This window comes from Protobothrops mucrosquamatus, unplaced genomic scaffold (genome assembly GCF_001527695.2).
Source record: "Protobothrops mucrosquamatus isolate PMUCROS unplaced genomic scaffold, P.Mucros_1.0 scaffold1977, whole genome shotgun sequence".
Taxonomy (NCBI): Eukaryota; Metazoa; Chordata; class Lepidosauria; order Squamata; family Viperidae; genus Protobothrops; species Protobothrops mucrosquamatus.
Window position 1 is genome coordinate 27,792 of NW_015388093.1, and position 9,280 is coordinate 37,071.

Sequence of the window (9,280 nt, forward strand, 5' to 3'; positions counted from 1 at the left end):
AGATCCAATTGAGCTGGCCAAGAGCAAGCCACAGGGTCACCTCTTTGCCCCCAGGGAAAGAGGAAACATCGTCAGTGCGACTCCCGATGCCAGCACCGTATGACAGCGACGATGAAGGGGAAAATGGTGAGTCAACTCATCCTGCCTTTTACCGTTGCCTTAAAAATCATAGTACCCAAAACAGGAGCCCAGATGGACCTAAACGCCTTAACTGACTCGGGTTGCACCCAGTGCATAATCAACCTCCCTACAGTGCTAAAACTAGGAATTCATGCTAAACTACTGCCCCTAGCCATGAAATTCTAACAGGCAGACAGGTCTCTCCTCAGGGGAGCTCCCGCTATGCACCTGACCAAACCAGTGCATTTAGAAATGGGGGCACACTGGGAAATCATCCGCTTTGTAGTGGTTCCAAAAATGACTGAAGCCGTCATTCTCGGATGAGCTTGGCTCAATAAATGGCGTCCCTTGATCTGGTGGGAAGATGGAGTGAGGACATTAAGGTTAGCATTGGGACCCATCCCTCCTACCTCACCCAGTGAAGTGCGGGGAGCTGGCACAATTGAAGACCAAGAACAGTCCCTTGAACTATTAAGAGCGGCCATAGACCCAGCCGTTACCCAGTGAATACTTAGACTTAGCAGAAGTTTTTAGCAAAAAGGAATGTGACAACCTTCCCCCCCACCAGGCGACTGACTGTGCGATTGAGATCCTAGTGGGAGCCAAACTTCCCAAGCCAAAGATGTATTCAATGACACCCAGAGTGTTAAGAGTTTAGGGAATACATCGATAAGAATCTAGCCAGATGTTTCATCCAACCCGCAAAATCACGTGTGGCTACCCGTTCTGTTTAAAGAGAAAAAAGATGGATCGCTGAGATTATGCGTTGATTTTAAAGGGTTAAACACAGTCAGTGTGGAGAATATGTACCCCCTCCCCCGGATGAAGGACATGCTAGCCATTTGGCTAGGTGAAATTTTTTCATAAAATTGGACTTGAGGGAGGCTTATTACAGGGTGAGAATCAAAGAGGGAGATGAATGGAAAACAGCTTTCAACAGCCCTCTGGGAAGCTTCCAGTTCAAAGTTATGCCTTTTGGCCTTCAAGGGGCCCCTGCTGTGTTCATGCAATTAATCAATCAAATGCTTCATGATCACCTGTATAAAGGGGTCCTAGTCCATCTTGATGACATCCTTATTTAAACTGAAACCATGGCAGAGCACGTCAAATTAGTGTGTGAGGTGCTCAAAAAGTTGCTGAAAGCCAAGCTTTATGCTAAGCTCTCTAAATGCGATTTCCATCAAACAGGCCTCGACTACCTTGGGTACCGGATTTCCAGCGAGGGGGTTGAAATGGACCCAACCAACATCAAAGTGGTGCTTGAGTGGCAGCCTCCCCGAACCCGGAAACAGCTTCAGAACTTCCTAGGGTTCACAAACTTCTATTGGCAATTCATTCCTTCTTTTGCCAAGATAGCCCTGCCAATTATTGAACTGTTGAAAACTGGAAAAGGGGGGGAGCCTCAACCCTGTCAACCCGTCACGGTCTATGGGATGCCAAGCGGCATTTGAAAACTTAAAAAGACTAATTTGCAGCTGAACCTGTCCTGGAACACCCCGATCCTGACGAAAAGTTCATAATCCAAGCCAATGCGAGTGGGAGCGGTCCTTTTGCAGAGAAATCAAATGGGGAACCTGCAACCCTGCGCCTATGCCTTCAGGAAATTAACTGATACTGAAAGGTGGTGGGCAATATGGGAAAACGAGCCTTTCGCAGTGAGGTGGGCCTTATTAATATGGCATCATTTCCTTAAGGGAAGCAAAGTGCCTTTTGAAGTATGGACTGGTCATAAAAATCTAGAGGCACTGAGAACCTCTCGAAAGCTGTCCCCTAAACAGGTCTCAGGTGTGTTCGTTTTGTTGGGCTCATTAGTGGGAGTTGTGACAGGCTAATATTGATGGATTCCATGAATTTGTTCATTTCTCTTTAAAACCATCTATGCGTACAACTATCGCAATTTATGACATTGCATGAAAAAATTACTTTGAACTATCAAATAAATTCAGAATAAAGCTAATTTCATTGTTACAGAAACTGGCTAATATTTAAATAAATCCATTTGATAATATCCAAATGTGTTTGTCTATGGATAGAGCATTATAATAAATTCCACCTCTTTCTGTGCACCCATGTGCCCCATAGGAGCCTATGAACAGATTTCAGGAGCCAGAAATCCCACTCCATAATCCATTCATTACATTTGGATGAATTTTGATTCTTCCCATCCTCAATTTTATATATTTCCATAACATCTTTCATGCACAGTGCTATCTTTTGCAAATGGAAGTACTTTATCTAAGTAAAAAAGATAAACTTTATTTTCCTTAGGTACAGGAAAATACCTATTTTCTTAGGTACAAAAAAAGTGCAGTGTTGACACAGTGACAACAAAGATATGTCTTCTCGTCCAAGATATTCTCAATTATCTCCAGCACCCCAATTCTCTCATCGGTTTTTTGGATTGTAGTTGGAAAAATCATGACCCAAACAATATTTATAAATAGATATGAAAGCTGCAGCATCAGAAAAATGAAAAAAAAATCTGTTACCTTTGAATTGTGGTACTGAAGAAAATTGAGAATACCTTTAACTATAGAAATATTACACAGACTATTCATTAGAAAAATAATGAAGGTAAGCTTAGATATTTTGGTTGCATAGCACAAAGAGTAATTGAAGAAGACCTGATGCTTAGAAAAAAATTAAAGCCAATTGAAAAAGTGGCTAACAGAAGACAACCAGCTATAATCTATCACCAATGACAGAAGCATGAGCTTACAGGAACTCAATGAAGCAGTTCCTAACAGTCCAGAACAACTGAGAAATAAATCCCGCTAAATTAAAAGGTATTTCTAAATATGCTACCTGCTTAGGTTTTTAAGTTTCCAGTCAATGCCTACGTTCTTAGGAAAATGTTCACTTTTCTCAATGAATATTACTTCCAGTTAAGTAGGCATACAGATAGTCCTCAATTTAGGACCACAATTGAGTTCAAGATTTCCATTGCTAAGCAAGAGAGTTATTAAGTGAGTTTTGCCCATTTTAAAATCTTTCTTGCCACAGTTAAGCGAATCACTGCATTTGTTAAGTTAGTAACATGGTTATTAAATGAAGCTGGCTTCCCCATTGGCTTTGCTTGTCAGAAGATAGCAAAAGGTGATCACATGAACCTGGAACACTGCAACTGTTATAAATACATGCCAGTTGCCAAGCACCCAAATTTTGATCACATGACCATGGGGATGGTGCAATGGTTATAAGTATGAAAATCAGTCATAAGTCACTTTTTCAGTGCCAGTGTAACTTCGGCCAATAAACAAATTGTAAGTCGAGGACTACCTGTACAAAGTTCAGCTGTTTTCCTCTTGTCTTTTCTTGTAAAGTTATTGGGGGGAAATATTTGGAGAAATTTTCAGGACCCAAGACCCAATATACTGATGATTAGGGTCATCCCCATCTAAGAGCAAATGCTTCTTCAATGTGTTTAATATTGTAATATAGAATATTTTCTATGACTACTATTCTAAATTCAGTTCTCCGTTAAATTCTTTCCCTCTAAGGGTAATATAATGCAGAGCTTTTCAACCTTTTCACCCATTGTACCACTTTTAGGATATGGCAATATCCGAGTACCACCAGTCGCCTAGCAAGGTGTCAAAAACTTGATGACCCCCCCAAAAAAGGAAAAAAGTGATAAAGTACAGGTAGTCCTCGACTTATAACAGTTTACTTAGTGACTGTTTGAAATTACAATGGGACTGAAAAAGTGCCCAAGCCACAGCCAAGCAAGACACCTGCCTGTCCACCCAGCAGCGCTCTTCCTCCTGTCCGAGGTTTTCATTGTTGTGAACATTTCTGTTGAGGATTGGCAGCGGAGGTGGGGTGGGGGGTGTTTGGTTTTTATTCCCCCCGTCTGCTGGGTGGTTGCAGCAGGTTTTGGTCACTTCACATGACCCTGGGACACTGTGACCATCATAAATATGAATCAGTTGCCAAGCATCTGAATGTAAATCACAAGACCCTGGAGATGCTGCAACATTCCAGCTGATCGGCACTTCTTCTGGGCTCAGCAGAAGCACCAGGATCAGCACCGAGCTCCAGCTGGAGCCTGGCGCTGATCCTGGCGCTTCCACTGAGCCCTGACAGCCCTGCAGCTCCAGCCATCTCTCGCTCAGGCTTGTGCGGTGCTGCCACCGGTTCAGCTCATTCTTCTCCCCCGCTATCACTTTTCTAGGATGGTCGCGTACCACCTGACAGGTGCCAATGTACCACAGGTGGTACCCGTAATGATCTTCACCTACAGGAAGTATACCTGGGAGAATGCATGAAACATTTCTAAAGTAAAAAAAAAATATTAAGGCTTATATATAAAGGCTATACCCCATAGTAGCAAAATAAAGACCTGGGAGAACAATCTGCAGTCCAAACTAATGTTGCAGGAAACTTAATCTACTTCCTCTGATGAAAAGAATATTGAATTAATTAGGTTGACATTTTAGAATGGCAATGTTTCCTCAAGTTAATTACAGCATAATAGCTTTCCCTCCCTTGATATTTAAGACTGATCAGAATGAAACTTGATTTCTAGGCTCACATCATAAATTTCACATTAGCCTTATTGTCTTGGCAATGTAAAATGAAATTAAAGCAATTATATATGCTTAAACATAGATCCGAATCAATTATCCAGGGACTGAGGATCAGTTTTAATTAGAACAGCTAAATGAGAAGGTTCCAATAATTTCTACCTGTTGCTTACTTGTGCACATGAAAAAGCAAAATAACTCCTCCCCATTACCACCTTGGCACGAGCCTCTGCTGTATTCCAGTTCCTCCTACAAACATGAGATTTTCCATTCAGAGAATGGTCATTCTGGATTTAATCCAATATACCCCAATTATTTATTAAAAGCTCTAGTATACATACGGGAAAAATACCTCTTAATGAACTTCTGCAAGAATAAAACTCCTAAAGAACTCATATTAGAGCAGTTAAGCACTATATACCAGGACAAAATAATTGTATTAGGTTTAAAGGAGATCCTGTGATCCAAGGAAGACACAGATACTTGAAGTTACAAACAGATGCTATGTTTTTGTACCCCTGGGTTCAAAATTAACTTCTTGAAAATGAACCCAAGCACTGCTCCTTGCCACCTGGCTCTTTTATGATATTCTAACTTGCTTCAGTCTATAATAATTAAACTATGATTTAACAAGAAGGAACATTAGATGGAAATATTTGATGCTGATTATCTTACACAATAGCACTCAAGCAACTTTGAGGGTTATATCTAAATATAGTTATAAATCAGTGTTTCTTAAACTTTTTTCCCCCTCAGGACCCCTTCTAAAAATTACGGAAGACTCCAAAATAGATTTGTTTGTATGGAGTGTAATTATCAATATTTCATATATTAAAAATTAAAATTGACATATTTGTTGATACCACTTCTAAGAATTGCTTGATGTGATTTTAATATTGTATTATTTTTCAACATAGGCTGATAAATAATTTTGATCTTGTGGTCCCAAGAGGGTCCTAGGACTACACTTTTAAGAATCACTGCTATAAATGAAACACTAACACATAATTAAGCACACAGCTTACTTAATTATCAGAACTGTGTTTATTGAAAAAAGTTTCCTTAAATTTGTAGGGCCAATAAATAAAACATACCATAAAAACTTAGTTTAAAAAAGAAATAATAATGACCTGGGTTTCAGTCTTAGAACCATGTTTTATGTCTGTAAGATTTTCTAATTCAGTGGATTGGAATTAGATTTAGATGCATACATCTGTAAGAAGCAGACTCATACTCTTTCCCGTGAGTCCTACACCATGATGATTTCATTCCAGAGAATTCTTCAAGTCTCCAAAAAACTGCTTCAGAAAATTAAATAATTGTAATTATGATCACTGGATGAACAAATCTACTTTTATCAATCTTGTTCCTTCTGGATTATTATTTTCTACATAAATCTATTTGGATTAAAGCATATTTACTATAAGTCCCACTAATATTTGAAACTAAGCCCTCTTGATCTTAGATTTTTGATCTTCAAGTGGGAAGTTAAATCCCTTTAAAAAAATTGACATTTATATATGGCGTGCAATTATCTATATTGCACATTTTAACTATATCCTATGTTAGGAATACATATATGACTTAAGTGAGTTTAGAACCCTCTTATTATTTTTAAGAGCTCTTAAAATAAGATTTACAAATCATGTTCTAAAATTACTGGAAAAATGTATTTTCTTAATATGGTACAATATATGTATACTTTATATTTACTGAGATAATACCAAGGCTATGTATGTTTTATGGGTGAACTGGAAATGTGATTTATTGCAAGATGGTAAAAATACTATATTAAATGTAGAAAGTCAGTAAGATATTGAGTTTTCAAAAGCATGTCAAAATGATACTGAATTTTTATGAATAAAGGCGAAATTACTTTCTACCTTTATGTATTTTTCTGTGAAACTTAAAATATTTGTGGCATTAACATTTCTTTAAAAAAAAAGTTTTAAAGAGACAATCCAAGCAGTCCACAATCCTAAAATCTCTGAAAATAATGAAATCAGTGAGCCAGTGCAGTTATAGTAGACTTGCAGTCCAACATACGCCAACTAGATCTAGTATTTGTTGGATGTTGGGCATATAGAAACAGGAATCTTATCTTCGTTTTAGGACTTTGTACAATTAAAAGTGGGTTTAAAAAAAAAAAAAAAAAAAAACACAAGTAGGACCACAAGAAAACGTCCTATTCATATACCTAAAAAAACCTCATCTGAAATGGGCCTGTTGAGAATCATTTATGTAGAGCTCCGATCAGTCATATTTTTGCGTATTATAATCAAAAGAAAAAACGTATCGTGCATCTCCTTAAGTAACGGGTAAAGTGTTCAGAGGGCTATCGACAGAAGACACAAGATTGTCGTGCACACTGATTTGCAATCTCCCTTTCCGAACCTGCAGCTTCAGATCACCGCTCGCTCCCTCGGCATATACGAGGTTTTGTCAAAAATGGTTGCTTTTTTTTTTTTTTTTTTTTTTTAAAGTGCGGCGTGGGTGAATTCTCCAGGGAGCCCGGGGCGATGGTGGCGTTTTGAGACTCCTTCGGGTCCGGATCGATGTCGGAGAACAAAAACGCCTCAGACCACCTTTTTCTGTCATGGCTTGGGAAGGCTATACAATATGAACCTTCTCTAGTGACGCAGCCCCTAAAAAGAAAGCCTCCTCAGCACACTCCCCCTGGAAGTCATTCAGTAACATGTCGCCCGATTCCGCTTCGCCTACAGCCCGAAGACCCCGAGCGGATACTTTGCGCGGCAACTTCCCCCCCGCCCCCCGAGACAAATACATCGCAGGGGAAAAGACCTGGAGCCAGGCAAACCGAGAAGGCGGGAATATGAAGGAAGGAGGGGGGGGGAGAGAGGGAGCGGGCGGGCGGAGGCAACGCCTCGGCTTTATTATTAATATGAGCCGCGATACTAGGGCGACTCCCTGTATTCTCACACATTTCCCTCTGTGGAACATCGCCGCAAAGGGATTAGGCCAGACCAAACCCGAGAGTGAAGCATCCCAGTCGGAGATGGCGGCGGTTAGAATAAGGCACACTGGGTAAAAACACATTTATATACGAACCTCGCTGAGAAATTTTCCAACAATTCCTCCGTCCGACCACCATGCACCAGGACAGGAAACGGCCGTCTCAGCGCCCGCCCGCCTATCCCAGCACCGCCCAGAGCCGCGCGGGGAGGCCCTGCCACCAGCACTTGCTCAGTACTCATTGGCCACTTGGAGATTCCAAACCCCGCCCATGGTCGTCATTGGGCATTTTAGCTTTAGATGGCACCATCTATTGGTAATCGGCCCGTGGGATCACCTCCACGCTACAGGATACTTGTCTATGCTGAGTTCGGGGCCGTCGCAGCAACCATTTTATATCACGTCGGGCGAGGCTGTAATGCGTCAGTGAGGGAAAAAGGGACTGGCGCCATTTTAGCCCCCTTCCCCCCCCCGTCTTTCTCCATGAGGGGAGTCTTAGCGTTACTTTTTGAAGCAAACTATCCGAATTGAACCAAGTTTTATGATTAGGAGGGCTGGATAGAATGGAAGGTGAAAAGGGAGTTCTCTCTTCGCGGGGTGCTTGTGCTGTTTTTGGAATAACCATCTTTCTAGTCGCCTTGGGGCTTAGTCGACCCTTGTTCAAGCTTTTATTTTCTTGGGTGGGAAGGCTTTCTCAGTCATCCCCACGACGAAAGGAGGGATCGCTCTTGGAGGAAATCACTTCAGTTTACTATCAGCCAACTTTAACATAGTATTTTCGAGGTCGTTATTCACCTCCGAGCATTTCTAAAGATAATAGGTGGGTTGTGATAGTTCTAAATTACCTTAGACTGCGACTTTCGACAAAAGCTTCTTTTAAGTAGCTTAAGTAGTTACAATTGGAATGTTAAGGCTTCTGCCTCATAGGAAGAAGTGAAATGTTTAGATTAAATTGGCTGGTTGAATAAATCTCCGAATACGCTTATTCTGATTTCCAATCCAGAATGATTATGTCTAATTCGGTGAGCAGGTAGCATGTTTTTTCGTTCTTTTGCCGCTGTAAAGCTTTAGAATAGTCTTAGATTTCCCAGTTTTTACACAAATGTACAAGAATCACTGGATACTACACAGATGAAAAGAACCGATGTGATTCTGAAGTGATCGGATCTCCGTGATCACGCCCTTAAGAGATGGGCGAAAAAGCTGCAACCCTTCAAATTACATTACCTGGTTTAGTGGTGGATATGATTGCTGATGGAGTGCCTTTTTTCATTATCGAGTCTGGAACTGTTTTTACATGGTGTATTTGACAAAAAGCTTAATAGAAAACAAGTTGAATTTAACATACTGTGATCCTTTTTGTTTCCTCAAACCATCCCACTTTTTTGCAATCTCGCTTAATGAATGGCTTGCGCCTGCATTTTTGTGACCTTTTAACTGCCCTAACTGTTCCAAACCGGAAATACCTTGTTTTTCCTCCATTTTAACATAGGTTGAACTAAAATGTGGCAATACTTGGGTGCTTCTAAAAAGTTAAGCAATCAGATCTGATTGGAAATTGGATTTTTTGTTTGTTTGATTAGTAATTACAACATGACATAATTTCCTGAATGTATCATTAGCCCTCTGTCATGTATACATGTCTAGTTAGAATAGAATAG

The 9,280-nt window shown here is 40.4% G+C and overlaps 1 protein-coding gene across 1 annotated transcript in view; it reads right to left on the reverse strand.

Moving 5' to 3' along the window:
• Window positions 1-7,778, reverse strand: part of ZNF143 (zinc finger protein 143) — a 35,561-nt gene extending 27,783 nt beyond the window's left edge. Inside the window, exon 1 of the mRNA XM_015823765.2 lies at window positions 7,716-7,778. The gene's annotated coding sequence lies outside the window, so the exon portion shown is untranslated. The remainder of the gene's footprint in view (window positions 1-7,715) is intronic.
• Between the last annotated feature and the right edge of the window lie 1,502 nt (window positions 7,779-9,280).